This window comes from Dipteris shenzhenensis, chromosome 11, assembly GCF_047967505.1.
Source record: "Dipteris shenzhenensis isolate YYH24624 ecotype China chromosome 11, Dip_SZ_1.0, whole genome shotgun sequence".
In the NCBI taxonomy this organism is placed as follows: Eukaryota; Viridiplantae; Streptophyta; class Polypodiopsida; order Gleicheniales; family Dipteridaceae; genus Dipteris; species Dipteris shenzhenensis.
In genome coordinates this window covers 48,008,819-48,035,110 of record NC_141606.1, presented here as the reverse complement: position 1 = coordinate 48,035,110, position 26,292 = coordinate 48,008,819, and the positions used below count along the sequence as shown (strand labels likewise).

Sequence of the window (26,292 nt, the reverse complement as noted above, 5' to 3'; positions counted from 1 at the left end):
CGGTCATTAGGCGGGGCTGAATACTATGTGACATTCATTGATGATGCAACTAGGAAAGTGTGGGCTTATGCTATAGCTCGGAAGAGTGATATGTTCTAGGTATTTCAGAAATGGCTGGCCTTGGTTGAGAATCAGTCAGGTAGAACGCTTAAATGCCTATGGATTAACAATGGTGGAGAGTATCTCTCATAACTTTCAGCATTTCTGTGATACACGTGGGATTAAGAGGGAGCTCACATCCCCTCGTACTCCAGAGCAAAATCCAGTTGCAGAAAAGATGAACCGTACCATTCAAGAAAGGATGCAATGCATGCTTTCCAATGCAAGTCTTTCTGGTGGTTTTTGGGCTGAGGCAATGAAGATTGTAGTGCATGTGATCAATAGATCACCTAGTAAGAGTTTGGATGGTGGTATTCCTAAAGAGGCATGGAGTGGCAAGAAGCCCTCTTACTCTCATTTGCGTATATTTGGGTGTGAGGCATATGCACATGTGCCAAAAGAGCTTCGAAAGAAGCTAGATCCTAAGCCTAGGAAATGCATCTTTTTGGGTTATGGTGAAAGTGGAGTGATGGGCTATCGTCTCTGGGATCCAGAAGCAAAGAAGATCATACACAGCCATGATGTAGTCTTCAATGAGAAGAAGATGCATAAGGCACCCATGAGGGATGTGGAAATGACGAGAATCACTTTCCAGGATGTGCATCCACCTGCATATGTTGATAGACAGCAAGTTGTCCATGCACCAAATGTGCAAGAAATGGTACCACCAAGTACTCCCACATGTATACCATCAAGGGTAGATGATGGATCATCTATTGGTGGAAACAATGAGCCAAATGTGGCTGATATGCAGGTGGGACAGAAAGCTGAAATGCCCTTGAGAAGATCATCTAGAGTGTCTAGACCCCCTGCTGATAGGTTTGTTCCAGGGGTAGACTATGTGATGCTTACTAATTATGGGGAGCCTTCTTGCTACAGAGAGGCTATGATGTGCGAGGATCAACGCAAGTGGGAGTATGCTATGCAATCAGAGATGATTTCACTTATCAAGAATAAGACTTGGGACTTGGTTTCTTTGCCACATGGAAAGAAAGCATTGCCATGTAAATGGGTCTACAAAATGAAGGTCACAGGTGATGATGTGCCTAGGTACAAGGCCCGTTTGGTCACTAAAGGGTTCAAGTAAGAGAAGGGTGTGGACTTTGATGAGATATTCTCTCCAATTGTGAAGATGACCACACTTAGATGCATGCTTGGACTAGTGGCATCAGAGGATATGGAGCTTATGTAGATGGATGTCAAGACAACTTTCTTGCATGGGGATTTGCATGAGGAAATTTACATGGTGCAGCCGGAAGGCTTTGAAGAAAAGTTCAAAGAGCATTTAGTTTGCAAGCTGAAGAAGAGTCTCTATGGTCTTAAGCAAGCGCCTAGAGAATGGTATCAGAAGTTTGATGCTTTCATTCGGTCCCAGGGTTTTAGAAGGAGTGAAATTGATCACTGCCTCTACACTAAAAGGGCTAAGGATAATAGCCTGATAATCTTGGCACTATATGTGGATGATATGCTATTGGCTATCAACAATACTTATGAGCTAGATGCATTAAAGGCCAAGTTGCATGAGGCCTTTGATATGAAGAATTTGGGACTTACAGGTCATATTCTTGGTATGCGCATCATGCATGATCGGAGTAGGAAACTCCTTTGGCTTTCACAAAAAGAGTATGTTACAAAAGTATTGTAGTGTTTCAATATGGAGGGGGGGAAGGCAATGAGTACTCCATTGCCTCCATATGTGAAACTAAGTCATATAGATAGTCCTAAATCAGATGGGGAAAGGGCCATGATGGCCAAGGTTCCTTATGCATTAGCAGTTGGGAGTCTTATGTATGCTATGATAGCTACTAGACTAGACATTGCGTTTGCAGTGGGAGTTGTTAGCCAGTATATGGCTAATCCAGGAAAGAGGCATTAGGAGGCAGTTAAGTGCATCATGAGGTACATGAAGGGTACCAAGGAGATGTGCATCTGCTTTGGTAGAGGAGACATGCATGTACTTGGGTACACAGATTCAGACTATGCAGGGCATGTGGATAGTAGGACATCCACTTTTGGTTATGTGTTCACCTTTGTAGGTGGTGCAGTGTCGTGGATGTCTCGCACACAGAAGTGTGTTGCTTTGTCTACCACAGAGGAGGCTGAGTATGTTGTAGCCATAGAGGGTTGCAAGGAGGCTATATGGCTTGATTGGCTAGTGGAAGATTTGGGGATTCATATAGGTGTACTGACATTGCATAGTGATTCCATGAGTGCTATTCAGCTAGCATGGAGTCTAGTCTTTCATGCAAAAACCAAACACATTGAGGTTAGGTACCATTTCATCAGGGAGGTACTTAAGGACAAGCGCATAGAGCTTGTCAAGGTTCATACAGATGATAACCCTTCAGATATGCTGACGAAGAGTCTACCTAGTCAGCGGTTTGAGTATTGTCATGTATTGATGGGCATTGGATAGTATGCTCACTGGTTGTTCTCCCTTAAAGGCACATTGTCATTTAAGTGGGAGGGTGTGGGGGTTAAAGGTCACTGTGCCTTTACCCCGGTTATGTACAATACTCAATCACATATATAAATGAATGAAAAATAAGATTAGGGTGTCCTACGCCCACCAAAACTTGTGTGGCTCTCTATTTCTCTCTCTCCCTCCTTTGTTTTTGCTTCCGTTGAGAGCACTCTCAGTATGTTATGTGCATAACATTGTAACCTGGTTGGAGTGCCAATGCAGGGAATAAATCTTGTTTTGCTCCTTCAAAGAGTAGTTTCCTGCAAAGTCCACCACTAAAACTACCACATCTTCAGGAAACCTTAGCACACACTCTTTAAACTATTTACCCTTCCACTTACAAGTGTTATTGTGCTTGATGAATATCTTGAGGCGAGTTTTCATTAACATATAAGATCACTATAATGCATCTCCTTGCTCATAGGGTCTTTCCTTTGCTTCTTTTTCCCCTACATAGTCAGTAGGAAAAAAGGGAGCTCATTTTGGGGCCCTAAGAGAAATTCACGATTACTTCATTTTTATTTCCTCTAAAACAATAAAATATGGCATAAACCCATTGATGTACACTACAAATTTTGGTATTTTTTGCATCACTAGCACATCTACAGGGGGCCAAAATCCCCAAAAACACTTTTGAAATGCCTGAAATGGGCCCTCGGAGACCCTTTAAGGCCAAAAAGGGCCGAAAAGCCACCTAAACAAATGAAAGCAATTTGATAGGTTGTGGACCAGGTCCAACTTGTCAAATTGCTTTCCTTTGTACAGGTGGCTTTTCGAGCCTTTTTGGCCTTTTTCAAGCCTCTGGGGGCTATTCTCAACATTTCAAAAGTCTTTGTGGGGGATTTGGACCGCTCCGGACATGCTAGTGATGTTAGAAATACCAAATTCTACATCGTATGCCAGATATAATAAAGTAGCTCAAGTGTCATCATTGAATGCAAACTCGATGGTATTTCTTTACTTTTTCTTTTTCTAAAATTTTTAATGTTACGTTGTCCCTCCTTTGATTGGTGGAGCGCTATTTTATTTATAGGCTAAAAGGCTCGAAAATTATCTCTTTTTTCCTAATGTGTTCCCAATTCCACATTCCTAAAGACCTTCACCATCACCTTTTTGGAAACTTCATTCATCTCACCAACATGACATTTTATTTGGAGCACATTTTTTGCACTCACCCAATAGACATTGGCGATGGTGAAAACAGTAGGTCCTTAGTTTTTTTATTGCATCCTTGAGAAAAACCATCTACATGTGATAAATGCAACAACATGTTTACCTGTTCTTCATCTCCTCACAAAATGGGGCTTCAAGCACTCGAACGAGTATTGCTGAATTTGATCTCTAGAAAGGTGTCCTTGAATCATTGTGGAAGATCCCAACCTATGGCAACATATAAGCAAGGGAGCTCTTAGAAGTAGTAACACAACCTGATAGTTCTTTGCTTTAAAAATAGTCACCTCGATTATGCTCATTAGATAATAACAACACTACTCTCATAACAAAGTTTCACCCACATTACAAGAGCCAAGGTTGCATCTAGCAATGATTCATTACTACCAAGAATAACATTCATACCATTCCATATGTCTCTTTGCGACGGCCAAAACTATAATATCACCTTGTGCATTATGATTTGTCTCTCTAATATCTATTGGTGGGTGGCAAGAAAGTTGGACTTGGCATCCAATGAAGGATGTAGAAGCAAGGCTTGGTCCCTGTAACCTTGGTAGCTCTCAAATTAGTTCATCATGGATCCTTGGTTCTTGTAAACTTGGCTCTACACCCACCATTCATTGCCACCAAGTCCAAGTTTCTTGCCATTCAAAAAGCAATCTAAAACAACTCAAAGCAGTTCGTCATGGCTTCAATCAGTCACAAAGTAGTGTGAAAGCACACTCAAAGTAGCTACTCATTGCTCCAACTAGTCAGAAAGCAATCTCAAAGTAGTTACTCATTGTTGTTGTTGTAACCAATCAAAAAGCAGTCTCAAAGTAGTTGCTCATTGCTCCAACCAATCAAAAAGCACTCTCAAAGTAGTTAGTCATTACCCCAACCAGTCTCAAAGCAGTGGCTCCAACCATTTGAGAAGCACTCACAAATTAGTGTCAAAGCAGCTCATGATGGCTCCAACCAGCCCCAGGAAGCAGTATAAAACAATTATAAAAGGAGTTTATCATGGCTTGAACTAATCAAAAAACATCTCAAAGCATCCTTAAAGCAGTCCATCATGGTTCCAAACAATTCAAAAGTAGTTTGAAATAATTCTTAAATAGCAAGGCAATCTAAAAGCAAGAATCATCAGTCTTAAAGTAGTCTAAAAGTAGGCATTATCAGTCTCCAAGTAGTATTAAATAAAGCATTCTCAACACAATGTCAAATAGTCTCAAAGAAGTTTATCATGGCTCTAGCCATTAAGCATTCTCGAAGCACTCTCAAACAATCCCAAAAGTAGGTTTACTTGGTGTTTTTATTGCTTGGGGGAGTTAAAAAGCTGGTACAAAGCAGCCAAAAACCACCTATATCAAAATGAGATCCATTTGGACCACCAAAGTTACCTATCCCTATCAACAAAGTGTTTTGGATTAAAAATGTGGCTTTCGAGGTGCATGAGTCAACCATTACCAGTGCTTGTTTATGCATGACTCCATCAAGAGAGGGACTACTATTCTCCATTATGGAGGTGACAAGTACTCTTACAAAGACTGGAAAGAAGTATGTAGAGTTCATCCAAGGCTAAAGAAGTAATCCATCCAAGAGGACCCTACTGTCCCTATGAAGGATATGGTGCATATTGTTCGTGATGTTCACTATGGCAATGTGGTAGGGTTTATCAACAGCAACAGAAATACCAATGCAAAGGCAAATATTTGTTATGTATTTTCCCATGACATTGCACCTTGGTCTTGCACCTTGGTCTGACCCCATGATGAACATAGATATTGCAGAATATGGTCACATTTGTATTGAATCATGATAGATGATATACATGCAGGAGAGGAACCCTCATCTAGCACATAGATGTTCTATTTAAGAAACCTTTACTTTTTTATATATTTTTTAAAACTATATAGTTTTTGGCTACTAAAAATATGTTTTTATTCATATTTTCATGAAAGGAACTTCAAAATTTCTATCATTATTTTAAAAAACATTGCTCTTTTTTGTAAGAACAACCTTTTTAAATTTCAAATGATAAATTGTAAACTAAGAGCTTTGTATTTATGCAATTTGCCTCCTAGTGTAGGTAGATATCAACTAGCCTAAGCAAGCCCACCACTGATATTGAACACTTTTAAAAATCATAAATAAAACTTACAAATTTTTATAAATCTTTGTTTATCCTTTTTGTTATCCCTTTTTGTTCTTTTTGAGACTCCAAGTGAATCCCAAGAATGCAAAATGTATAATGATTCGCAAAGTTTTATATAGACAATTATACCATGTGGTAAATTAGCAATACCATGCGGTATTTTGATTAATCCCACACAATAGTTAGGAATATCACACAATACTCTTTTTAGGTTACCACATAGTATACAAATTTACCACACGGTAACCATGTTCCTGGGCCAAAAAAAGACATTTTATACATTTTAAATTGTGAATTTTAAACACTTGTTTGAAATCCCTCCCAAATCCCTAAAAAGGGCCCCTTTTTTGTGGGAATCTTTTAAAGATTTTAAAATTTTCTCCTGATCAGGAAACATTACTAGTCAAACAATCTACGATGGTGTTCACATCAGCTTTTTAAGCTGAGTTATGCATTATTGAGTTTGGCACCCATCTCTTCTGCTAACTAGGGGTTAACAGTTGCAAAATAATTTGACACTACCTTTTGGGCAATCAAGTAGTATTCCATGTTGACCATCAAGCTCTACTCTATCTGATGAATAAGCCATCATCGTCAAGAAAGTTGGCTCGATGGATCTTATTGTTGTATGAATTCCAATATAGAGTAGTGCATACACTCAAAAAGTAGCATCTTGTGGTGGATGACCTGAGTAGATTGGAATCAAGTGAAAGTGCAATGGGGGATGCTCTAGCTAACCTACCCAATGCTTCACTATTTGAGGTGCATGCAATCTAAACAATAGACTAGTAGGACCAAATGTTGTAGTTCTTAATGGATGAGGTATGCCCAGAAACATTGATGAAGGACCAAAGATGCTCATAAGTAAGCCATTAATGATAAATACAAAAGCACTATATAGGTGCAACATTGATCAAATTGACCAATACTATGTTCCCAAACATGAGCAACAATTTGTTTTGTAGAAAACTCATCAAGGAGCATCACAGGTCTTTTTCCCACTAGTGAAATAATACCATGGCAATAATAAAATGGAATATTTTTGTGTAAAATAATAACACAAAATATTTTCCTATTAGGATTGTGGTGGTCGACAGTCATTTAAGATGCGCATGAGTTTGCAACAAAATGTAAGTATTGCCAAAGGGATGAACAACCCAAATATTCCTATTGGATGCCTTTGAATCCAATGCTTCATGAGATCCATTTCAAAAATGGGATTATATTTTGTGGGTCCGTTGAAGCCAATTGCCAAACACAATCAAAATAAATATATATTGGCAGCCATAGACTATTGTACTAAATGGGCGTAGGCAATTCAAGATTCAATTACCATGCGCGATCACCAAGCAACTAATCAACCATTCCTCATGTGTTCAGTTCATACTACCTACTAGCATTTCTCACAGTGCATTGAAGGACGTGAAGGATTGTATTTACAAGATGGGTGAGCTTGTGAGGTACTTCACATGATACAAAATGTGAAGCATATCAATGCTCCATGCAAGGTGTTCATATTGCTAATATGGCATACTTTTTCCTTTCTAGGTATGTGAGCTCAAAGGAAATAGATCCCACCACACTTGAGAATGCTTGAGTTATGTCAGTGGAGGTGGTTTCTTTAGTGGAGGAGACATTTCCACGTTCTATTCTCACAAGCCAACTACATCTCATAGTGCATTTGGTGGATGAGATTGCTATATGTGGTATTGTACATGCACAATAATTGTTCTCCTTGGGCGCTATTAAACTATAAAAATTTAAATATCTTTTATTTAATTGGTTTTTTTATTGGTTTTCACTCAACTACCTTGTGCCATGGCATTCAATAGGCTTAATTGGGATGTGAACACTTATTATAATCATAGTAGAAATTAGCGAGACTACTGTGGCTCTTATGTAACATAATGATAGTTAGAAAAATGATGGAATAGAGAGCATTGTCTAGGTGAAATGATAGTGTGGTGAAGATTAAGTGGTGGCCCTCAGAGATGGATGATGATTAAGTGGGATAAGTTTAAAAATTTGCTTCTTTTTAGTGCACCAGGCTTGCAGTCAATTATTAAGTGGTGGCCCTCAAAGTTTGATTACAATTAAGTTAATTTTACTTCTTTTAGCCATTGGGCTTGTTGCCAATTAAATAGCCACTGGGCTCCTACATTTACTTGGTTTGCATGATTGGATGACCATCTGATCCATTGCTATATGGCTAGCTAAGTCTACACAAAGGGGGTTCTCCCCCCCTTCAAAATGTAGTGCCATGATGGAAAATTTTCTTTTAGTGCCCCTTCAAAATAGGAAGCCAATTGCTTGTCTATACTGGTAATTTTATCAAAATTGCCAATTTCTTGTCAAGGTGGCTAGGTGGCCACTAGCTATTTAAGTGCCATGTAACCACATCGACTTCACACTAGTCCACCCTAGTTGCCTTTACCACCCTTGTGGACTTCACACTAATCCACCCTTGTTGTCTCCACCATTGACTTTATACTACTCTACCCTCATCTCCATAACCCTCACCAACTTCACACTGCTGCATTCTCATCTCCAACTGTCCTCTCCTACTTGACACTCTTGTTGCAGCTCCTGCTCTACCCTCATCTCCACCTTCTAGATCCACCAAGTGCTATGTCCCACCTCCAACTCTAACTTAATTTTTTCTTGTTTCTAGCTGTGTCCAAAGTGGTGGTAGTTCTCTCCCATGATCGCTCTATGCTGTAGGACCTTAGTTGGATCGATAATGGTCCAATTCACTCCACAAAAGGTCCGACAACAATTTATTTTATTTGTGGATACTATATGGGCCACATTCACACACAAAAATAATATTACAGGAGCATTTGCAATGCCAAGCAATGGATTGGTCTCCATGAAGGTCAAGTTGAGTACCTCACTAGTTGAGTAGAGCATTTTTGTGAATGTGAGCAACTCAAAAACTTGCTCGGCTAAAAATTCCTGTATTGGTAAAACACGTTTTTGTAATATAAAGTTTTTTATACACAAAAAATTGTTATGAATCTTGGTCTTATGAATACTGCATCTTGTATCAATAGAACACCTTTTTGTATTATAAACTTATTAATATATAAAAACTTGTTATGAAATATAGTCATACAAATACTTACTAGTCCTATTTGAAAAGTAAGATATTTATATCTAGATACAATCCCAAATAAGCTTTAGGATTCCCCTTTATATCTTTCTAGGATTGGCCTTCATTTAAGGGCTTCGAAAAATGTTTTGCATGGAGCTGGTTGGCGGGCTCGATCATCATGTGTTGTCACTTTTGTGATTCACATAGGTCCAACATCAACATGGCCCTTGAGGGGTCCCCCTTAGGGCTAAGGGCCATATTGACATGCCATATATGTCGGATGGCATAATTCACCATCTGTTAGAGATAAACAACCATACATTTTGCATCTATTGTTCTCTACTATAGTTTAATTGCCATTTTTTGTTGCTTTTCTAGCTCCACTATTGAAACAATTGTGTTTTTTAAGAGATTAATTTATGGGGCTTAGCATGCCATTGGGCAAGTTTAAAACCACCTATTATTTAAACCAGCTCAGGGGTTGAACAACGTGTTGTTTTAGTGAAATGAGAGTGCAATTAATAGTCTATAACTAGCTCACTAGTTGGAACAACATGTTGTTCTAGTAAAATGAGAGTGTAATTAATCATTTAAACTAGTGGAGTTGTCAGATGCATTTTTTAATAGTTTAATACTTTATGACCTTATCGTGCCACTAGTCCATGGAACCAGCTTGGTGGTTCAAACTTGTTATAGTTTAATTAACTAGCTTAAAATTAATGTTTGAAAACAAGTGGTTGGAATAATGTCTTAAAATTATTGTGTAATACCAACCTCATGGTCCACAAGCCCATGATTGAACCAACTTCTTATTTGGAGCTTGTTACACTTTAAGTAATATTTACAAATGAATGTTAAAATCCAACCTAATGGTTGAAACAACGAGTTTAAAAGTATTTTTTAAGATATGCTTGGTGGCTGGAACGTGTTTAAAATTAATGTTTAAGTTAATTCTAACACCACCTTATTGGTTGTAGTTATGGTTATCTAGTAAATCAAGACATTGTGATCAAATAGTGCTAAGTACTGGTCAACAATGTGTTTAAAGTTGATGTTTAAGACCACCCTAGTGGTTGGAACAATGTGTTTAAAGTTAATATTTAAAAATAATAATTAATAATTAATGTTAATCCTAAAACCACCGCTTTGGCTGTAGTTACGCTTGTCCAATAAGCCATACACTTATTATGGTCAAACAGTGCTCATAGAGTTATTGTCGTCAAGTAGTGCTAAACGAGTGTGATATATTGGTCAACTAGTGCTTAGAAAGGTGCAGAAAGGTTCTCAAAAGTGCCCAAAAGTGCTAAAAAGTGGTCAAGAAGACATTAATAAGACAAATTTCCTTCATTAGGATTGCCATAGCAAAGTTGTTGAACTAGAATCCAAAATAGGGGCAAACCTGAGACGAAGGATAGAGATAGAGCTAAATACTCATTAAATAGTGTTAGAAATGTGCTCAAAGCGCCTAGAAGTACTAAGAAGGTCTTAAGAATACAAGAACTCTATCCAGGTAGTTTCATTAAATATAATGAAAAATAAAACATTTACATCTCAAAAAGAGTTGTAAAACCATTTGAATTTCCACGAGTTGATGGGAAGAACCCTTCATCAATGGGCTTCTTCTTCCTTTCATCAAGGGGTTGTATCTTCCCTTCATCAAATAGGTGATGCTTCTTCATTGATGGGTTCTTCCCTTCATTGATGGGCTTCTTCCTTTCATTAGAGGGATGTATCTTCCCTTCATCAAACAAGGTCTTCTTCTTGTTGATGGGTTCTTCCCTTCATCAATAAGCTTATTCTTCCTTTGATCACGGGGCTATATCTTCCCTTCATCAAAAAAGGGCTTCCTTTTCCTGTCATCATGGGATTGTATCATCCTTTCATCAAAGGGAGGCCTTTTTTATGGTCAATGCACATGCCACATCTACTCTCTTTGGATAGATAGTTCTAGTAAGTAGGCACGGTTGGTATCTCCATATCTTAAGCATTCAAATATGACAATATCTACATACAAAGGTTGCATGCACAAACACCAGGAAAAACACATATATGGGGTGGCCACAATGGGTCCATTAGATCTAGCACTCATCTATGTGGCCATAGAAAAGTGTTGCACGTGCAACCCTACTAGATCGTAAGAGGATATTCCTCTGGTTTAACTATCACTGATGTCAATTGCATGGTCTCACCTTGTACATGAGCAAGTTGTTTCTTGACTCCTTCCTACCTCATCTTGAGAGTATAGATGTTTTCCTTTAGCTCCTCCACATGGCTTTATTTGATTCTACCAGAGAAAGCTACATTTGTACCTCTTGAAATTCTTTAGCAGCTTTAGCATAGGCCTCTCTCAAGCTCACGACACTACTTTGGGTATCAAAAAGGATGGAGTGCTACCTATTCAAATTTTCAAGAGCTGTTGCATGCTCCTCTAGAGTGGTATTATAATTTACTTATAGGGAATTGTCCTTAATTAAGCCTTATATTTTCGTTATTGCACATTCTCATTCTCACTGTGAGCTCCACCTTGGCTTCTTTTTTGTGGATCCTTCCTTATTTCTTCTTGAGCTGCATCTTTCTTGGCTTTAATCTATCTTGTAGCCCTTGCATCACTGCCCAACATGTGCATTGTTCCTTCTTAGCTAAGCTATAAGACCGTCTTTCTCAATGTTCAATACATTTTGCATGTTGCAGAGCCATTCGTAAAGAACTTTCTTTTCTTATTTTTGAGCTTCAAGTTGTTCTTTCATTTTTGCTAAATTAGCCTCTAGTTGTTTCTCATCTATTCTAGTGTCTTAAAGCTATTGATGCAGGTGCTTGACTTGCCTCTCTAAAAATTCTATTCTCTCCATTTCCTTCTTGGCCATTTTTAAAGCTTATCTTGCTTGGTCCTTAGTGGCCTTAGGTTGCTATTGTGCCTACATGGCCTTCATTGTTGCCTCCTATAGTACGTCTTGTACTAGCTCTACCTTGGCCTCTGCATTGTCCTCGAGGATCTTATCCTATTGCACTACCAATGTTGCATGGGTGGCTTCCCTATGGGTTCAAATTGTAGCTTTCTCATCTCCTTCTCGTATTGTAAAAGATTATTTTGAGGCAAGTTCCCATCAATTGAACTCCAACTCTAGCGGTCTCATATGTAAATTTCAAGCATTTGCCATCCTTTTCTGTCTTCAAGTTGTTTAGAATGCTCTTGGAGATCGCCCTTGAGGAAGAGACCAGATGTTCATGTATTTGCTCTACTACTCTTTAAGCTTGCTGAAAATTCATGTTTCTTATTATGTCAAGAAATAAATGCCTTGTCTCCTTCAAAACAGCTTGAACAATTGTTCTTGGAAAGCTTGAAGCCTTGACTCCACATCTCTTCTAATCTGAGCTTTGAGGAATAAGTTTAACAAATACTTTTTCTTCCATGACTTCTCTAACTAACCAGCTTGCAAATTGTCTCTAGGGATGTTGAGTACATTTTCAATTAGGCTTGCATTAATAGATGACAAAAGAGCCTAGATCGGTGGGCATTTGAAGCTAGATGGGACTTTATCTCATGATTTCAAGATTGAAGGAAAGCTGGATGGGACTATGTGTCATGATTTTAAGATGGGAAGGGCTTGATGGCAAGCTAGAGGGATCCATTGGGAAGGAAAAGCTAGATGGTGAGCCAAAGGGATGAATTTGGGAAGAAGTGGCTAGATGGCAAGTTTTGGAACTCGTTGTGCCTAGAGGAATCCATTGTGAGAGGGGATAGGAGTTGCAAGGGGGGATGGAAGCTGCAAGTTAGCTGAGTGCAAGGGAGTACAACTATGAGGGAGTGTTTTAGGGAGTGAAATGGCTAAGTGCAAGGGATTCTACAAGAGTGGTATCAATTTAAATAAAATGCACCATTTGGCTTGCATGTAGATTCAGTGGTCAGCTAGCATGCATGAGACAAAAGTATACAGCTTGAATTTTGATTGAGTAATTATGTGTAGTGGGAGTGTCAAACTACAGCCATGATGGAAACTACTAGTCCAATTACCAAGCTTGCAAAGTAAGTAGCTCACATGCATTAGATGCAAGAGTATAAAGATAGCATATAATGCTATTTGTCCACACTACTCATCGACTCCCCTATTTGCCATCCAAAACTCTCTCTCTAGTAATGCTATTTTTCGATCTCATTATTTCCCACTTCTCATCAGCTCCCCTGGTCACCATATAGTATTTGATTTCTCCACTGCTCATAACCTATTCCTCCATGGCTCCCCTATTTGGCATGTATGGTCTTGCATTGACACCTACTATTACCAACATCATCCCTATTCTATCATCTTCTTCCTTCAAGGTGGTTGCATTGTAATGCTCTTATATTTTAATGCCATGTGTTGTGTTTAGGCTTCGTGTTCAACAATGATCCGCAATTGGTCTCAAGATTGAGAAATTGGCATAGATTGAGGAATTATTCCCTTTGAATTGGTAATCCTGAGCCTACAAGAGAGCTACAAGAGAAGATAATACAACCGCTATTTTGTTGGCTATGGTGGGGGTATCGGGATCAAAGAGTGTCGATCCTGATGCAATCATCAAAACGAACATACTTCTTATTTGGGGATGGATCAAGAGGTGGTATAGGGATTAAGCGGATGTCTACTTGTTGCACAAGTTCTCTGACTTGATAATAGCCCGAAATGATTGTTATGCACTTTGCACAACACTAATCTGACTTCTATCAGGCTCAATTGTCAAAGTGGATTTGCAAAGCCACCATGACAGCCAAGTGTTAAGGCATTAATAGCCTGTGGGGTTAGCATACATTCCAAGGGGCCTAAGTGGCCACAACCCTTCATTCAGTAGTTGCAACCACATACATTGTATATCCACCGGACCAAGGGATTAACATGGTAGTTTTGGAGCTACAATCTATGCTGTAGACTTTTCAAGTAAATCCAATCCTTGTCGACTTAGCCACCATTGCACATTTGTGCATGATATGTCTCATGATTCCTTCACATAGATCAAGTGAAGGAAGCCAAGGTCGACAAGTCAAAGTCCAAAGTTATGTGCCTCAATTCAGCACTATGAGTGATAAGCTAAGATGCAAAAGTAGTATAGAAAAATGGGGAGGCCCAGGTGCAACAATTGATGACCGAAGTTGCGACAATTTGAGAGTCACAAACAGTGAGACCACAATTTGCAAAGCATCTTTGCATGCTGGAGTGGGTACAATAGGTAGCAATGGATATCCTATTAAAATACCATCTCAAGGGTTACATGAACCCTTTGGCCCCATCCTAGATGTTTGAGGTGAACACATTGACAACTCTAGCAAAAACAATTCACCCACACTAGGATGAGGGCACTTGGCTATGGGATGGGTGGACCATGTTGAATGGTTGGCTCAAATTCTTTGGTTGGGTTGTAAAAAGGAATTCATCCTCCAGAACAACCAAGGATAACCATGTGTAGAATCAAAAGTATGCACTGCTAAACACCAGTGCCATTTTACCCTAAACAATAACGGTGGTCATAAAAGTCAAGGAAGGAGAAGGAAAGGGGAGCATGCCATCAAGCGACGACCAAGAATTTGCATTGATGCAGCTTATTGAATAGCTAGAATCCAATCTAAGGAGCATAACTTGCAGTAGCAAGTGCAAGAGCTTTCCCACGATCAAGCCAACCTTGTCCAACAAGTGACGAATAGCCAGTGCCAAAAGGACCATCATCTCAATGCAATTATATCATGCCTAGGCATCCACTGTTGTGCCAATTTGTTGGTTGCACCCTTGATACCCTAGACTCCATGGTACATAACCCTTTCCGACTTCACACAACATTGGGGCCAAAATCCAAACCCTTTGCCCCAATTTCCACCTCTGCTTCCCCCAGCTTTATTGATGCCTTCATCCATGCTCATGTTTCTCCCCAACCAATGATGGTCCCCAAGATCATGACCATGAAGGACTTGATGATGGAGCTTAGGAGTGGGATGATTTTGGTGGCACACTTTTTCAATTTCACTCACCATCGCACAAGAAATTTGAGGCAGTACGTCTCATGTCAACTCCTCAGTCTAGAAATGGTTGCGGAGGAGCTGGTTAATTTCATCATTAGAGTTTCAGGTGCATAGTCTTTCACATGTAATTTTAAAAAGACACCCTCCCAACTCCCAAAACTCCCTTAAGTCGAAACATTTCGTCCTTGAGAGACGGAGGTGTAAGGACACATAATCAAACTTCTAAAACTTCTTAACCTTCTAACCCACCATCCTTTACCAAATCTGTAAATGCACCCTTTAAAGTCATTTTGATTTTGTAAATGATTTTAGGAGTTTATTTTCTGTGAGTTTTGGGAGTTTTTCAAACAAATACAACCATAAATAGCATAGGTAGTGGCTAGCTATGCTTAACATGAAATCCCAAAACAAATATGTACTTCCAATGTAATCATCTCACCAAATTGCAAAAAAGCCATTTGAAATGAGTAGCTAAGAGCAGAATGTTTCTCCTTATTAGCAATCCAATCATTGGCATCCTGATGACTGTAATACAAGATCACCTTAAAAAATTGTACAAGAGAACAAAAGCCCAAATTTAGACACCCAATCCATATATGCGGTGACTTGCTAGTGTAAAATTAATTAATGAAATCCCATAAAGGAGTGTGATGCACTGCAAAATATGATTCCAAAATATTGTCTCTACAACATAGACATGGCTACTTCTCTAGAGCAATGGCATCCACATGATGCAAAATAGCATGTCTCTACAATGAACACATAAAATGAAAGGTAACATAGGTATGGCTACTCCTCCGAAGCAATGTCATCCACATAGATGCAATAAACCTACAAAAATAGTGTGTCTCCACAACAAAGATATAAAATGAAAGGAAACATAGATATGTCTACTAGTCCTCTGAAGCAATGTCAACCACATAGATGCAAAGATTTCTTCTCTTCTTTTCTTTTGCCTTCTTGTCATATTGACCACCATCAACCTCCATGTGCCTAGCCATGTTCTCTGCATAACAAGGCAAACCACTACTGTAACTATAATTTTTTGGTAACTCCTTTCTTAGAGATTTAAAAAAAATCCCAAAGAATAAATCCTCTATGTCTTACCAGAAGTCAACATGAGAGCGGGGCAATATTTTTTGAATTCATTAAAATGTAGCCACCACTATGACCTCTGGTGACACACGCTAACATAATTCTTCCCATTCCCGCTCTCATCAACCAGAATCTTGCTCTTCCATGGGCAAGTGAGTGCAAACATTCCTCCTACAACAGGAGTGAATAGCTAGGGAGGCAATGCCAATTCAATGGGCCTAAAAGACATCCTCCACAATGACTATTTATGCTAGTTATAGAATAAGTCCACCTATATTTTTTACCCATCTCAGCATATCTCACCAGCTAGGAGGGGAGAAATGTTTCTTAATTCATTAAAATATAGGCCCCCTCCCAGCATAGCTTGTTAGCGAGCTATGCTGAGAGAGGGCAAAATTTTTGTTATTCTGAAAAAATAATGAACGCATCTATAGGCCCCCTCCCAGCATAGCTTGCCGACGAGCTATGTTGAGAGAGGGCAAAATTTTTGTCATTCTAAAAAAATAATGAACGCATCTGAAATAGCTCACCAGCGAGCTATGCCAGGAGGGTTCCTTAAAAACATTGCAAATGCTACATACTAGGAGGGTCTCTTTGGGCTACCAAATGACAACAGAGTTTCAACTAGGCAAAGCCGATTGCTTGAAGGTGATGGATGAGATGTATTAAAGCTAGATTAGTACCTGCTTGAGAGCTCAATGAGAATTCGTGGTCCACGTTATTTTGAAATATTCATTTGTTGCAGACCTCGCCAGAAGAACGGGTTGAAACAAACCCTCAGAGCATGGTGCTTGGAAGACATCCAGATTGCTGGAAGATCGTGACAACTAGATTGCTGGAGTTTGAAGGCAAGAACGTGACTGAAGGTGGTGGTGCTAGGTTGTGCTACCAAAGATGAACCTGTGTACCAGGATGGTGTGCGAAAGCGGAATCAAACTTAGTGGAGCAAGAGCCACTAGTTGATAATTTAGGAAAATATTTCGACATCAAAATGTCCCAAAGGACTACAACAAGGGAGTTACTGGAGCATCATTATCAACATGTTGACATTGGATCGAAATGTATCGATGAAAGGGAGTGTTGGTAAGGTCACCTCCCCATCTCTAAGCCCCCATATAAAGAGAGCATGGGGGAGGGAGACCGAGGGCAGGACATGCCCAGAGGAAAGAACATGGAGGAGCTGCCACATGGGTAGTACCTCATTGCAAAAAGAGAGAAAGAGGCTACCACATGGACAACATCATGGCTTTCATGTGGGCAACACATCTAGAGAAGTACCCGGAGCCATCTAGAAGTAAAGATCGGCACCATGGATAAGGCAACTGGTAGAAGCAAGCCCAAGAGCAAATCAATAGCAATTTCCAGCCCTAGAGGACAAGGAGAGGTTGAATGAAGGCAACACATGGCCGAGTACTTCAACATCAAAGACACACGTGTGGGGCAAGTTTGGGGCTTGCACAAGGGCCTATTGATGGCAGCATAATAGCAACAAAGGGCAACCTAGCAACATCCCAAAAGGGCCTAGCCATTGCTCTTGTATAGGGTTGGTTGAGTCAACCAACCAAGCTGACCAACAGAGGGGGTCGATCGATTAGGGTTGGACCAACCAACCAAGTCAGCCAAAAAGGATCAATTCATCCCCCTGTTGGGTCAGCCATTTGTCAAGGTTCTTTGGGCCTATAAAAGGACACTTGGGCCTCCATTACTCTTCACTTGCAACAATAGAAAAACCCCATCAAAAAGGAGCAACAGGGAGCTTGTCTTGGGCCTCATCACTAGAGGAGAAGATTATAGAAGCTAATCCTTGTTTCTCAATATCCCTAACATTCATTTTGTCTCTTTTTCTAGTCTTTGAGCTTCAACTTTCTATCAATCATGTAGGGTCGACGCTTTAAAGTATGAATGTAAAAATCCTACCGCGATTTAGCTTTTTGAAAGACCATGCACTAAAACACTCGCTTTACAAGTACCACATGGACATAGCAAACTAATCATATGTATTTACCTTGACACTAAATCTTTAAGCCAATTTTTGACTTTGAAGTTCACAACTCATTGATCATATTTGTTATTAGCTAGGTATGATTACTGTCCTTTTACAATCTTTTCATGCATACAAAATTTTCTCGTGCTAGCATATAACTTAACAATAACTAAGCTTTACGTGTATATATCCATATATGATTCCATCTGCGTTGATTCTATCTTCTCTTATCTATCCTCATCTACATATCCATTGGCTCAAGCAACGTACCCATTGGCTCAAGCAACATTTCATCCTTCAACTGTCCTCTTCTATCACACCATCGAGCAACACAAGGTAGGAAAGATGGGCTTTGAGAGGTAGGAGTGGATGGATAAGGGGACGCAATAGATGGAGAAGGGGACATAGGAAATGGAGCTTTGGGAGTTATATGATGAGATGAAGAGACTTATGGTTCCCCTTAACTAACATATTATGTTTTTATGAATGCAATTGCCATAGCATTGGATTTAGCTTCGACGACTTCATAGTTCTCGAACATACGAGATCAAACAAAGTGTTAGGAACCGCAGAGATAAAGAGGCAAAAACTCTCTCTCTCTCTCTTGACAACATGTCTACCCCATTTCGATAAGAGAGGACGAGGGACTTTCACGAAGAGATTGATAGTGAGCAATCAATGAAAGTGGGATATAGGTGAGGGGTGGATGGAGGCCATTATTTAGAAAATATCTGACAAATCAAATTTACTGTGTAACTAATGCCCTTTTTGAAGACACAAGGGAGAGAGAGAGAGAGAAATAGAATAAAAAGGCAAAAGAGAGAAAAAAGGGGAGAGAGAAAGAGAGAAAAGTAATTTTAATGTAGTAGGAACAATCCTGGATGCTTGGAGGAGAGGGAGAGAGCAAGAGGGAAAAACAGAGTGTGTGAAGAGTATGAAAAGAGAGAGAGAGAGAGAGAGAGAGAGAGAGAGAGAGAGAGAGAGAGAGAGAGAGAGGCAAACACTTTGTGCTTGAAGGTGTGCCAAGAGGACACCATTATCTTTTCTTGGTACACTTATGGGAAGAAAAATTTCCCTAACACCCCCCCTCAACCTTTTGGGCTTGTGGAAGTTTCAACCATTCCAAACTTTTATGTATATACAGTAATAGTATTATAATATATAGTAAGAGAACATAAGATAAGATATAGAAGCCTTCACATACTCTAGAATTGTAGTATGCAAAATCGCACTAGAAGGCTTGACAAGATAGTTAATGGCTCCATAATTACATAATGGATCAATAGGCCAAAAAAGTAAAGAGTAATAACAAACTTTTATCCATTTATATCTACATACCTAGCTCATCAATCAACTCCACTGATGCACTTCAGTTGGAGCACGGTGAGAGATATGCGTAAGAGGAGAGATTGGAGGCACTACAAGATCCATGTGTGTTTAAACCTCATCCATTTTTCATCTCTTCTTCTATTAGTTTTTAATGGTTTTTTTAATGCATTTAGAATGCCTTATAATCATCATACAAGGTACTAACTGTAAACTAAGAATTCTCCAAGGTTGTTTATCTAGAGAGTCAAAGATCTTTTCTAATAGTGTACAAAAGGAATTAAGTAACTATTGTAAGTTCCAAGATTACCTTGATGATATCCATTTATAAGGATAAGGATTTGGAAATTGCTTCACGTTGGCAACAAATAGGAATAGGCGCATTTGGGTTGGCAAAGAAAGAAGAGCATTTGTCTATCCTACAAGACTTATAGGTTCGGTGCACAAAAGGAATTAAGTTACTATTATAAGTTCCAAGATTACCTTGATGATGATCCATTTATAAGAATAAGGATTTGGAAATTGCTTCACGTTGGCAACAAATAGGAGTAGGGGCATTTGGGTTGGCAAAGAAAGAAGCATTTGCCTATCCTACAAGACTTGTTGGTTCAATGCACCCAAATGCTCTTGATGCTAAGAGATAAGTTTAAATCTTGACGAGCTTAAATTCTAGGATGGTATATTTAAACCAATGTACTTGAGCATAACCTCTTTATTTACCAACGTTTACTTCTCCCACCTTGAGGTGCTTTAACTTCTATTAATGAAATATTGTAGGGCAATTAAGATGTTTTGTATTGTAGCTCTAATTAGATAGGATAATCTTCTACCTTCAAAATTTTTCAGACATACAAACTCTCCTTCGTGCTCAAGGGCAAGCTGAACTCAGGTTTATCAACTTTTCTTTACATATAGTCCCAAACCACACAGTCACTTAACACTCCTCTCCCCTCTTTAATTTGTATTGTAGCTCTAATTAGATAGGATAATCTTCTACCTTCAAAATTTTTCAGACATACAAACTCTCCTTCGTGCTCAAGGGCAAGCTGAACTCAGGTTTATCAACTTTTCTTTACATATAGTCCCAAACCACACCAGTCACTTAACACTCCTCTCCCCTCTTTAAAACTCAACCACTTGATGATTTAACTACAAAGCTAGCAGGTAGAACTAACTATAGTAGCTAGCCTTATTTCTTGATTGACAGAAGGGGCTTTACCATACGGGATACAACCACTCCATTTGCTCATTCTCCTTCACGGAGGAGTCATTAGTGTACTGCATCAAGTGCATCATGATGTTTTTCCCTATATGAACTGTCTTTTTCCTCAGGCGTGCACGCGTGCGCCGAACTGTTTTAGGTATGATATAGTCCCACGCTTTCCTTGCAAGGGAAATATACAGCAACCTGCTACTCCTTCTGGTAATTGTTCTTCCTCTGAAAATCCGAGTGATCTTTAACTGCCCCTCCGGGAGTGGCATTGCTTTGGCTAAGATCTGTTGGATGTATTTCCCGGAGCCTACAATCAGCTGAAAATTCGACATTAATCTTTATCTGCCATATGGTCAGCGGCGTAGGTTCCCTAAAGGTTCTAGAATAAGGGCGGCCTCATTCCTGACCATCTTATCCACATTCTCTATGCCGTTGCTCCACCACTGTTTCCTCCAGCCCTCAGAAGGTTGTAGGCACTGGCTTTTCGGAAATGGTGATGCTTGCAATATACTGATAACTGTTCCAACTTGTGCGCTTCTATAGATGACACCCCTATACTTGAAATCTAGATAACTCTCCGCATGACCTTGCATCTTTGTTATCCTGCTGATGTGAAGGACTCTGGTTGGTGCCCCCTAGTTATCCTATCGACTATGTTACAAATTGAAAACAATGAGAGATTACGCCAGTAACAAAGCAATGACAACCAAGTTGCAAAAGGAAGACGGTGATTGCAATACAAGAGCAAGCTCAAGAAAGAGCTTGGGCCATCAATACCCTCAGCGACCCGTGAAAAATCATCCACCAGCATGTCGGTATGAGCGTCAAGCCGGCCAGAGCAGAAAGACAGGACATGCACTGGGGGACGCCCAGACATACCAACATGCTGGCTTGGAGTGTCATACGGCACTTCCTATCAAGGTCACATTTCATCACAGGGTGCGCACACGACGACATCAAAACAAGATCTTGGAAATGTGGTCACCCAAAACGGCGCTGCAAGGCTATGGCAAACAGCCTTCAACTTCCTATCATGGAGGTAATCCAGAGCATCGCTCTACGCTAACACTGACGCGCGAGGTCACGGCTGTTGCAGCTACCTCGATGTGGCTGTTAGCGTGCAGAAACTCGTAAGCAGACGATTACGATCGATTTCTCCTGGAAATTTACCTCGTGAGGGGGGAACACAACATCTCTAGCTCCATCGCTGCATCTCTAGCATCGGAAATCGCATTTCCAGGGAATCTGTCTCGACTCTTGATGCTCTCCAACGCTGTTCTTCTCCATCCACCCGCCGACGAGCAGGGTCAAAGAACGCCGCGTCTCCAACCATTCTATAGTTTCCATCGCTGAGAGCGTAGAAGAGGGCGAGTGCATTTCACCCAGCATATCCCTAATCTTATAAGAGCAACCTCCAGGTTTAGGTTTAGGTTTAGGTTTATACAATGTCTTTTCGGCCGTCCTGTGTGTCTTTAGGAGGCAAATGTGTACGGAACAAGGTGAATTGCCTTCATGGGACCTGCCCATGGAGAATATGTTGTTGGCCCTGCAAGGGACTTGGTGGTTTTTTGGGTGCTTGGGTTCCGTTTTGGGTATTTTGTGTGTAGCCGGTCGTGTTGACCGGGTTAGTGGAACTAGGGAGGTTAGATCGGGGTTAGTGGGGTTAGGGCTATATTAGGAAAATTTAGGGTTAGTTTGGGGGAAAATTTAGGGTCATGCTTCTGCTTCGTTTCGCTCTGTTGTTTCTTGTTTTGTTCGCTCTGTTGTTTTTCGTTTTTCGTTTTCCAAAGAGCCGCTCTATTGATTCTCGTTTCGTCCACTCTGTTGTTTCTGGTTTCTGTTGTGTTCCTCTACTGGTAGTAGCTTAGCGGCTCCACCAATAGATTTTGTCGACGAATACCTCGCGTCTGGACGGGGAAGTCGGAGTGGGAGGTTGTTATGCGCTTCCTGCGGCCGAAAAGTCAAAAGGAAATGGTCATAGCTTTGGTCGTTTGTGTTACAGACCCAAAGAAGGCGAACATGTAACAAAGTATTGTTGCATGTAAGTTTCGAAGGGGGAAACAAAGGGGCCTTCCAGTGCTGTCATGTGTTGTGTGGATAGCATTCCATGGTAGTTGTAATTGAGTTATAGATTATGTCCAATTTAATTATAAAATTTTTTTGTTGCAGATTTTTTAGCATAAATATATTTAAAAGTTGGTATATCTAATTTATTATTTAAAGTAGAATACAAGCTACAGCCAATCTTTAGACATGGTTATATTAATTAGTTTTGTAATATAAATATAGTTTGCTTAGTGTTTGGACTTACATAATTGTGCAACCAAACTATGTAAGCATGATTATCTTCATTCTTTTTGTTGGATTTAATTCTTTTAGTAATAAATGATGTGGTTATGTTTTTTTCAAAAGAATTGGCAGAACCTATGCACTACTGTACATGTCTTTACCCTCTATTTTCGCCTGAAGCTGTTGCTCGCCAAAGTAAATGTAAATGATTATTATCTTATGTTATAGTAGTCTTTCCAACATGATGTGTAATGTTTATTTACATAATTTATCTTATGTTATATTAGTCTTTCCAACACAATATGTAATGTTTACTTACAGAATTGTTTATTCTGCTTTTGTGGCTATAGAATAACCTATAAGTTGTGATTCATTATAGACTTGTTTAGCATAGGAAAGAATGAGGACAAAAAATTTACATTGAATTTTGGCTTGCTTAAAAGTATTTCAACATGACATGTAGGAATAGAGCAGAAAAATGTTAATACTAATGAACCTCTAAAACTGCAGTTGCCTACAGTTATAAAGAAGCAACTAAAGCGTAAAAAAAGACAAGTGAAGATTGTAATGAAACCTTGGTAATATGAAAATGCTATAGCTTTAGGATTCTCCGAGTTTATAAGCACACACATGGATCTATACAATCAAGACTCTAGTGTATACACAGTGACGACTCACATCTTTCTTTAGTTTTTGAAAACAATATGGTATGGTTGTATCTTTAATAAATTCTATAAACTACTTTTTACTGAAATTTTTTGTAGTGGATATAATTTTTGTAAATTAAATGTAATGATATATTACAAATGCATAATTTTCAAAGCATTTAATATGGCAAGTATGTTAAGTTTAATATCTTAGTTTTGTTAAATTAATCCAATATTCTAAAATTTTAGCAAGCGTGTTTCTTTCAGATTCAAGTAGGTACTATAGTAAGGACAATGCAGTAGTCCATGTCGAGTCTGATGGGGAATCGTCAAATTTTGCTGATGTGACAGTCGACAAAAGCTCTATGAAAAGAATTTACAGTGAGGTAGATTATATAGCAAATAAATGACCCAAGTTAGAGTCTCCAAAAGAAGAAAGGCCTTATCATACTTTAACTATAGAGTGTTCAGATGAGTTAAGCTTCGAAAGTGAGTATTTGCCTAATGAGAGGGCTTTACTCCTTCATGAAGTTGACTTGACTGTTCAAAATGGAATATTCGAAGGAAGGGTATTGAATAAGTACAGCACCTGGGCGTTACAAAATGTTAATTACCCCAAAACTTTGAAGCTAGACTTAACTCATAGAGAGGGGGGTGGTTGCATCACACTTGCTATAGGTGAAGTTTACTATGCCGACTTTGTGAAGGCACTAAATGTTGGTGATTATATAAAGATTACAAACTTCTCAGTTTATAATAAAAATACTCGGAACGATGGGGGAACATCTGATTACACCTTAGTATTTGATCCTTCGAGTAGAGTCGAACGCTTTAAAGTGTTTACAATTGATCTAATATTTGTCCCGACTACTAGTATCTACAAGTATAAAGAAGATTGTAAAGAGATAATGAGAAAAGGACAAGGGAACTATTTACCACCGGCTACAGTTGCAGTAACAGTGATTAAGCTTGGGAGCTGCATGCATCAGATGGATGAACTAATTGTTGGCGATGGTGAAAATGCAGAAGACCTGATCATGGTAACTTGTCATTACGCTTTTGTATATCGTAAGATGTCTCTAGTTTTTTTACTCTTAGTTAAGGAAATTTTAACACATGTTTTCTTGACAACTGACTTTTTGGAACAACCGACGCTCAGACTATGTTAAAATTGTTGATAGATTTAAGGCTGTTGGTTTCTGCCATTTTGTTTTGAGAAACGTAGGTGTGAAGAAAAATAGCCAACCAATTGCGCTAAATATGCTTGATCTGACTATCATGGCACCTGTGCATGTTCCTTCAATCTCTGCCAAATTAGCCCGAGTGTTCCACTGACACATTCAACAAATTGGTTACGAGAATTAAGTAAATTTTGACTTGTATACATTAGTATATAGCAAATCACAATATTTTGGTAGCTCATATTTGTTATGATCCACTTGTAGATAAGCAGCATTCTCATTGTTATCTTGATATTAAAAAGAGGCAAAACAAACCTATGTTACAAGACAAATGTGATTACAATAAGGAACAGATTAAACAACACAATCAACAACTATATACCAATGAAACAACAACCACAATTATTATAGAAGAAACTTCAAACCCACAACTAAACAAAACAACATGCAAGCAAAAGCATCTATGCATAATAGACGAATGTATAACATTACAAAAATACTTGACAGCATTTGGAACTGCTTCAAAGTTCATAGAAAAATATTATTTTTCAATTCAAGACACACCCAAATACGAATGCTTCTCCTGTGAACGCTTATTATTTAAAAAGCAAACAACATACACAAAGGAGGCCACACACGCTTGGATAATAAGCAAAAGACAGCAAAATGTTCCTTTCGAAAAAAACAAACAGCATATTTGCATAGAATGTAAGACATTAATAAAACTAAATAGCATTCCAAGGTATTTCATCCCTCATCAGATAAAGCGAAACACAGTATTACCAAATGTGATAACTCTTAATGACATTGAGGAACGATTAGTTGCTCCAAGAATAGCATTTACCCAAATAAGAGAACTAACACATGGTGGCTAGTATGGAATATATGGTAGCATTGTAAATGTCATGGCGAACACTAATAAAATTCAGCATATCTTGCCAAGATTTATTAACGATGAATCATCAATAATAATCGGAATAAAAAAGAAACTTCAATATAAAAGCACATACTTACTAGGGAAAGTTAGGCCAACCATTCTTATGTGAGCGTTACATAGACTTATTCAGACACCACTTTACAAATCTAACAGCATTCAAATTAACCAAAAATGGACACAACATCTATAACAAATCCTATGTTCTGATCAAAATGTAGAAGAAGAAGACAACAACCAACAATCCTACTCAAATGACATTGATGAAACATATACAGACACTCTAATACACAACATCATAATAGCTGAACAAGTCATAGATTACGAAACTAATATCAACTACATAGCTCCGTTTCAAACAATACAAATATTGAAGCTATTCTAAAATCCAAATTCGGTTATAGAGACTTCAAAAACCTTTGTGCCTCTCCAAATCATAAAGAAAAACTCAGAAAAGATGCATTCGCAATGATGAGACAATTAGGTTCTCCATCTTTATTTATGACATTATCATGTGTCGAAAGAATGTGGGAACCTTTGACAAAATGTTTATATAATATATACCCAACCAATGGTAAGCAAAATATAACACCACAACACACAAATGCTGACACAAGAGACTTGATAAGAAATAATCCAACAATTTGTGCAAGGTATTACACTCACAAAA

General features: G+C 38.9%; 2 non-coding genes across 2 annotated transcripts; both read right to left on the bottom strand.

Moving 5' to 3' along the window:
- Positions 1-21,345: 21,345 nt before the first annotated feature.
- On the bottom strand, positions 21,346-21,513 carry LOC147897105 (small nucleolar RNA Z112). The gene has a single exon (XR_015541839.1). It is a non-coding gene; the product is annotated as a small nucleolar RNA Z112 (small nucleolar RNA).
- A 31-nt stretch (positions 21,514-21,544) lies between these two features.
- LOC147897104 (small nucleolar RNA snoR2/U65) lies at positions 21,545-21,690 on the bottom strand. The gene has a single exon (XR_015541840.1). It is a non-coding gene; the product is annotated as a small nucleolar RNA snoR2/U65 (small nucleolar RNA).
- Between the last annotated feature and the right edge of the window lie 4,602 nt (positions 21,691-26,292).